Below are 7,695 nucleotides of genomic sequence, written 5' to 3' on the forward strand. Positions count from 1 at the left end.
AAAAAAAAAAAAAAAAAAAAAGATCATAGCTCACTGCAGCCTCCAACTTATGGGCTCAAGTGATCTTCCTGCTTAGCCTCCCAAGTAGCTAGAACTACAAGTACATACCACCATACCTGGCTAAGTTAAAAACAATTTTATTTGTAGGAATGGGGTCTCACTGTGTTGCCCAGACTGATCTTGAATTCCTAGTTTCAAATTATCCTCCTATCTCAGCCGCCCAAAGCACTGGTATTACAGTCATGAGTCATTGTGCCTGACCTACATATCTGTTTTTATCTGAATTCAACCGCAGGTCACCCACCATTGCTAGTTTCACATCAGGGCAACTCTCAGAGGTGGAATTTTCTTAAAAAGAGAAAAAAACGGGCTCGGTGGCTCAGTCTATAATCCCAGCACTTTGGGAGGCTGAGGTGAGTGGATTGCCTGAGCCTGTGGGTTCAAGACCCGCCTGGGCAAATTGGCGAGACCTCATCTCTACAATAAAACAAAAATTAGCCGGGTATGGTAGTGCACACCTGTAGTTCCAGCTACTTGGAAGGCTGAGGTGGACGGATCTCTGGAGCACAGCAGGTCAAGGCTGTAGTGACTGGGAGAGGCCACTGCACTCCAGTCTGGGTGACAGAGTCAGACTCCAACTCAAAAAAAAAAAAAAAAGAAAAGAAGAGGCTTGGCATGGACTTTGTATCCACTGTGTACCAGGCTCTTGTGTTTCTTGCTTTATATACATTGCTACAACCTTCTTTAACAGATGCAGAGAAATGAGTCTGAAAGAGAGAAGGGCCGTACCAAAGGCTGCGTAGCCAGGAAGCAGCATGGGCTGGGTTCAGATCTAAGTCTGTCATATTAGCGGCATGTTCATGTTGTACTGTTGTGTAGGGATATACCATACTTTAACAGTTTCCCTATTTATGGACATTTAGACTTGCTGAAATTTTACTGTTACAAGCATTTGCAGCAGTTAATATCCTTGTCCATCTGATTGTGTGTCTGTGATAATATTATCAGAATATCTTGCTTGAAGTGGAGTAGAATTGCTAGGTCAAAGAGTATATGCATTGGGAATTTTGAGAGCCATTGCCAGATGATCTGTTCATCTCTGTATTCATTTCTCTGTTCACTTCATTTATAGATTGAATGAATTATGGTATTCTTTTTTTTTTTTGAGTCGGAGTCTCACTGTTGCGCAGGCTGGAGTGCAATGGCACGTTCACGGCCACCACAGCCTCGACTCTCTGGGCTGAGGTGATCCTTCTGCCTCAGACTATCAAATAACTGGACCTACATGTGTGCACTACCTTGCCTAGCTTATTTTTTTGATTTATTGTAGAGACGAGGTGTCATCAAGTTGCCCAGGCTAGTCTCGAACTCCCAGGCTCAGGCAGTCCTCTCACCTCGTCCTCCCAAAGTGCTGGGATTACAGGCTGAGCCACCGCATCCAGCCTCTTTCTTACTTTTTTTTTTTTTGGAGTTGGAGTCTCACTCTTTTGCCCAGGTTGGAGTATGGTGGCACACGCACAGTCACCACAATCTCAACCTGCTGGGCTCATGTAATCCTTCTGCCTCAACCTTCCAAGTAGATAGAACTACAGGCATGCACCACCATGCCCAGCTAATTTTTTTTTTTTATTCATAGAGATGAGGTCTTGCCTAGTTGCCCAGGCTGGTCTTGACCCCCTTGGCTCTGGCAATTCTCTTGCCTCTGCCTCCCAAAGTGCTGGGGTTACAGACATGAGCCACCATGCCTGGCCAAATTATGGCATTCTAGTCATCTGCCAGACACAGCTGCAGGCTGGAGATCCTACAGTGGACGGAGTCCTTGCCCTCTAAAAATAGATATTCAAGTGGAGCAGATGACATAAGGTAAAAGATGCTTGGAAGAAAATTGGAGGTGGAGGTTGGGGAGATGTTGGTCAAAGGATACAAAATTTCATTTAAACAGGAGGAATAAGTTCAAGAAGTCTAGTGCACAGCAAGGTAACTATAGTTAATAACAATACATACTTGAAAATTGCTAAGAGAATAGATTTTAAGTGTTCTTACCACAAAATTGTATATGATGTAATGCATATGTTAATTACCTTGAGTTAGCCATTTTACAATGTATACATGTATCAAACATCATGCTGTATATCATCAGTTATATACAAATTTTATAGACTCAGTGGCTCAGCCTGTAATCCCAGCGCTTTGGGAGGCCGAGGCGAGCGGATTGCCTTAGCCCGAGGGTTCGAGATCCACCCGGGCAACGTGGCGAGACCTCATCTCTACAATAAGTCAAAAATTAGCTGTGCATGGTAGCACGCGCCTGTAGTTCCAGCTACTTGGAAGGCTGAGGCGGGAGATCACTGGAGCCCAGCAGGTCCACTCCAGTCTGGGCGAGAGAGTGAAACTCCAACTCAAAATAAATAAATAAATGAAAAGAAAGCCAGGGTAAGGGAATTGAGAGGCACAGAGTCACAGAGAGGGACACGTGGTGGGGAAGGCTGCTTTGATGGGCGGCATTTGAGCAGAGGCCTGAACGAAGGTAAGGAAAGGAGCCCGATGAAGATCCTGAGGAACAGAGCCTGAGGAGGGCGTGGGCTGACCAGGGATGGTTGAGGTGGGGGAAGAGGGGTGGGATGGTTTAGGGACGGAGATTGGGCAGGGCCATGTGACATGAGGCCTTCTAGGCTGTGGTGAGCGCTTGGAATTTACTCCCAGATCAAACAGGAAGCCATAGGAGAGCTGTGAACAAGCACTGGCTTGTTCTAATGAGTGTTTTATAAAGATTTCTCCGCTGAACAACAATTAATTGTAGTTGCCTGTGGGGGTGAGGGTCATAGACAGATGTGGGTCAGGGCTGTAAGGAAGACTTAAAAAGTGTTTTGTTTTTTTCTAACCATGTGACTATCGTCTATGCACAAAAATGTGGAATGGAAACAGCTCCAGGTGCTGTGACGAGAATGGCCTGCAGGGTTGGGAGCAGGAGGTCAGGAAGCTGATGACCTTGCCTGGGCAGAGGTGACAGTGGCTCAGGAAGGGATGGCGCTGACAGACGAGGTGAGAAAGGTCAAGAACAGGGCTCTGTTTTGAAGGTGAAGCCAAGGGATTAAATGTGGGGTGTGAGAGGAAGCATGAATCAGGGATGACTTGGAAGTTATCCTAGAGATCTGTTGTACAACAGGGTGACTGTAGTTAATTACAGTGTATTGTTTACTTGAAAATTGCTAAAAGTAGATTTTAAGTGTTCTTGCCAGCAAAATAAGTATGTGAAGTAGTGCATGTGTTAATTTGCTTGATCTAGCCATTCCACAATGTGGATATATATCAAAACATGTTATTTACACCATTTAAAAAAAAAGTTCTAGGCCGGGCACAGTGGCTCAAGCCATGCTGTCAGATCAGTGGTGGCATTAGATTCTCATTGGAGCATGAACGTTATTGTGAACTGCACATGCAAGGGGTCTAGGCTGTGTGCTCCACACCCAGCTTATTTTTTAATTATTGTAGAGACGAGTCTCACCAAGTTGCCGAGACTGGTCTCGAAGCCCTGAACTCAGGCAATCCTCTCGCCTTGGTCTTGATAGGAAATCAGCAAGCTTTGCACTCCTTAACTTTGAGATGTACATTGAACATCAAATAAGCAGTTAGAGTTACAGGAAGAAGCCAGGGTTTGAAGATAAAGAGTTTTTTTTTCCTGACTTTTTATTACAGAATTTATTTATTTATTTATTTATTTATCCATTCATTCATTTTGAGTCAGGGTCTCACTCCGTCATCCAGGCTGGAGTGCAATGGCATGATCACGGCTCACTGCAATCTTGACCTCTTGGGCTCAGGTGATCCTCCCACGTCAGCCTCCCAAGTAGTGGGAACTACAGGTGTGTGCCACCATGCCTGGGCTAATTTTTTTATTTCTGTAGAGGCGAGATCTTTCTATGTTGCTCAGACTGGTCTCGAACTTCTGGGTTTAAGTGATACTCCTACTTCAGTCTCCCAAAGTGCTGGGATTACAAGCGTGGGATTCTGGCCTCATTACAGAATGTTAAAAGCATTCACACAGGTAGCATGATACAAAGAAGTCTCACCTACCCATCACTCTGTTAACAGTCATCTACATTTTACTTGTCCTGTTTCTTCTATTTTCTCCTCTCACATATAAGCACACTTTTTCCCTGGAATGTTTTCGTTGTTTTAAGGAAATCACAGATGTCCTGTCCTGTCATTTTAACAGTAACTGTGCCAGGTGCAGTGGCTCATGCCTGTAATCCCAGCACTTTGGGAGGCAGAGGTAAGAGGATTGCCTGAGTCCAGGGGTTCCAGACCAGCCTGGGCAACTTGGCGAGACTTCGTCTCTACAACAAAAATTTAAAAAATTAGCTGAGTGTGGTGGTGCACGCCTGTGGTTCCAGCTACTTGGAAGGCTGAGGTGGAAGGATTGCCTGAGCCTAGCAGGTCGAAGCTGTGGTGGCCATGAGAGTGCCACTGCACTCCAGCCTGGGTGACAGAGTGAAACACTGACTCAAAAAAAAACAACAACCAGTAACTGTGCAAGTGTGCTAAATGTTTGACCCACTTGTGTAGATGATCTAAAACCCTGGGATTTGCTGAGACTATCCAGGCCAAGGGGCTGAAGAGACAGAGACTAGGCCGAACAGAGAGATCCCACATGTAGGGTCAGGGGAAGGAGCAGCATCCTGGAGTGGGGCCAAGAGGGAGCAGGAACACTGGGGAGGTGATGACCTGGTGCCAAGAAACAAAGGGCTCCAAAGAGACTTGGGGAGCAGAGACACGGGCCAGCAGCTGGAGGCGGGCATGGGGGCTGCCTGGAAAGACGAGGCTTTTCAATCCCCTAGTCTGTCTATGCTGTGGAAACTTCTCAATATTTTAGTACAGACTATCAGGAAAATTTGTACATACTCAATTTTTCTTTAGCTTTCAAAAAATGAGGTATAGTTTAAATGTGATAAAGTGTATGAAGGGCACAGATCTTAACTGTACAGGTCAGCGAGTTTTTACAAATATATATACTCATGGAACCACTAACCAGAGCGCATTTCACACCCACACATTTTCCCTGTCATTTCCTGCCCCCTCAGAAGCAGCCACTGACCCGATGCCTGTCAAAACAGGCACAGAGATTAGTTGAGTCTGTTTTGAACTTCATCTAAATGAAATCTCACAGGATGTCTTCTGTGTGTCTGGCTTCTTAAGCTCTTCATGCCATTGCAGATAGCAAGAGTGGGTGCGGTGCCTCATGCCTGTAATCCCAGCACTTTGGGAGGCTGAGGCAAGAGAATTGCCTGAGCCCACAGGTTCAAGACCAGCCTGGGCAACATGGCAAGACCTTGTCTCTACAATAAAGAAAAACAAATTAACCAGTGTGGTGGCGCATGCCTGTGGTTCCAGCTACTTGGAAGGCTGCGGTGGAAGGATCACCTGAGCCCAGCAGGCCGAGGCTGTGGTGGTCTTGAGTGTGCCACTGCACCGCAACCTGGGCAACAGCGTGAGACTCTGACTAAAAAAAACCAAAAAAACAAAATGAATTTTTAAAGCAGTGATCCTCAACTTTTTGGCATCAGGGACCAGTTTCATGGAAGATAATTTTTCCATAGCTGGGGAAGGTGGCGGCAGGGGTCATCAGGCCTTAGATTCTCATGAGGAGCACACAGCCTAGACCCCTTGCATGTGCAGTTCACAATAGCGTTCATGCTTCTGTGATAATCTAATGCCACCACTCATCTGACAGTAGACGGAGCTCTGCTTGCCCGCTGCTCACCTACTGCTATGTGGCCTGGTTCCTAACAGGCCACAGACTAGTAGTAGCTTGTGGCCCAGGGGTTTGAGACCCCTATTTTAAAGAATTTCCATGTCCTGATTCTTTACAATATTTATTTTTTTAATTTTAAACATGTGGAGTACAATTCAGGGTTAGGTATACAAGTGTTCATTATCATGACTAGAAGTAAGAAAAGGACAATCATCTTTTTAAATAAAAAAAAATGCTCATTATGCAGGTACCCTTGATGAGGTGTGCATCCTCCCGCCCCTGACGGTTTCCCAGTACTGCCAGTCCCACCCCCTCCTCCCCTGGCAGTTTCCCAGTTTCCTATCACTGCCAATCCCTTTCTTTTTCTTTTTTTTTTTTTTTGAGTTGGAGTTTCACTCAGTCGCCGAGACTGGAGTGCAGTGGCCACTCCCGGCCACCGCTGCCTCAACCTGCTGAGCTCCAGTGATCCTTCCACCTCAACCTTCCGAGTAGCCGGAACTACAGGTGCGCGCTACCACACCCAGCTAATTTTTTGATTTATTGTAGAGATGAGGTCTCGCCAAGTTGCCCGGGCAGGTCTCGAACTCGCAGGCTCAGGCAGTCCACTCACCTCAGCCTCCCAAAGGCGTGTGATTACAGGCTGAGCCACTGAGCCCGGCTCCAATCCCTTTCTTATAGTATTATAATAATTGTTCAAAGTCTGCTTATGAATGAGAACATGCGGTACTCTGTTCTTTGTTTCTGTGATAGATCACTCAGTATTATAGACTCTGAGTCCATCCAAGTTGCTGCAAAGTTCATAATTTTGTCCTTCTTTATGGCAGCATAATATTCCATCATGTATGTGGACCACTTTTTTTTTCAATCCAGTCCTCTTGATGGGCTGCACAGTTAGTTCCATGTTTTTGCTATTGTGACTAATGCTGCAATAAACATATGTGTGCAGGTATTTTTTTCATAGAGTGCTTTGAGTTCCTCCAGGTATATTCCCTATAGGAGGGATTGCAGGGTTGTATGGAAGGTTAATTTTTAGATCTTTGGGAATCACCACAGTTTTCCACAGAGATTGTACTAGTTTACACTCCCACCAACAGTGTAGAAGTGTTCCCTTTTTCCCACATCCTCTCCAGCATCTTTTGTTTTTTGAGTTATTGATGATGACCAACCTGACTGGAATTAGGTGGTATCACAGTGTGGTTTTAATTTGCATTTATTTGATGACTAGTGAGGCTGAGCATTTTTTCATGTATCTGTTGGCTTCTCGTATGTCTTCTTTTGAGAAGTGTCTATTCATATCTTTTGCCCACTTTGTAATGGGGCTGGGTTTTTTTTCCAGCACATTGGAGTTCCTTGTAGATCCTAGATGTCAGGCCTTTGTCTGATGTGCAGTTGGCAAATACTTTTTCTCAGTCTGTGGACTGTCTTTCCACTCTTAATGATTTCTTTGGCTTTGCAGAAGCTTGTCAGTTTAATGAAGTCCCACTTGGCTATCTTATCTCTTATGGCATGGGCACTTGGGGTTTTGTTCAGGAATTGGTTGCCAGTTCCAATTTCCATAAGGGTGCCTCCTGCATTTTCTAAGGCTCTTATAGTTTTACCTTTAGATCTTTGGTCCAGTTAGAGTTGATTTTTGTGTGTCTTTATAATATTTAAAATAAAGACTCTGAATTTCAATTCCTGATGTCTTGCAGTTTGATGAACAAATAGTGAACTTTAAGAATAGTGAGCCGGGCTCGGTGGCTCAGCCTGTAATCCCGCGCCTTTGGGAGGCTGAGGTGAGTGGATTGCCTGAGCCTGCGGGTTCGAGACCCGCCTGGGCAACTTGGTGAGACCTCATTTCTACGATAAATAAAAAAATCAGCCGGGCATGGTAGCGTGTGCCTGTAGTTCCAGCTACTTGGAAGGCTGAGGCGGAAGGATTGCTGAGCCCAGTAGGTCGAGGC

This window comes from Carlito syrichta, unplaced genomic scaffold (genome assembly GCF_000164805.1).
Source record: "Carlito syrichta isolate Samal-C Ts95f unplaced genomic scaffold, Tarsius_syrichta-2.0.1 Scaffold311765, whole genome shotgun sequence".
NCBI lineage: Eukaryota > Metazoa > Chordata > Mammalia > Primates > Tarsiidae > Carlito > Carlito syrichta.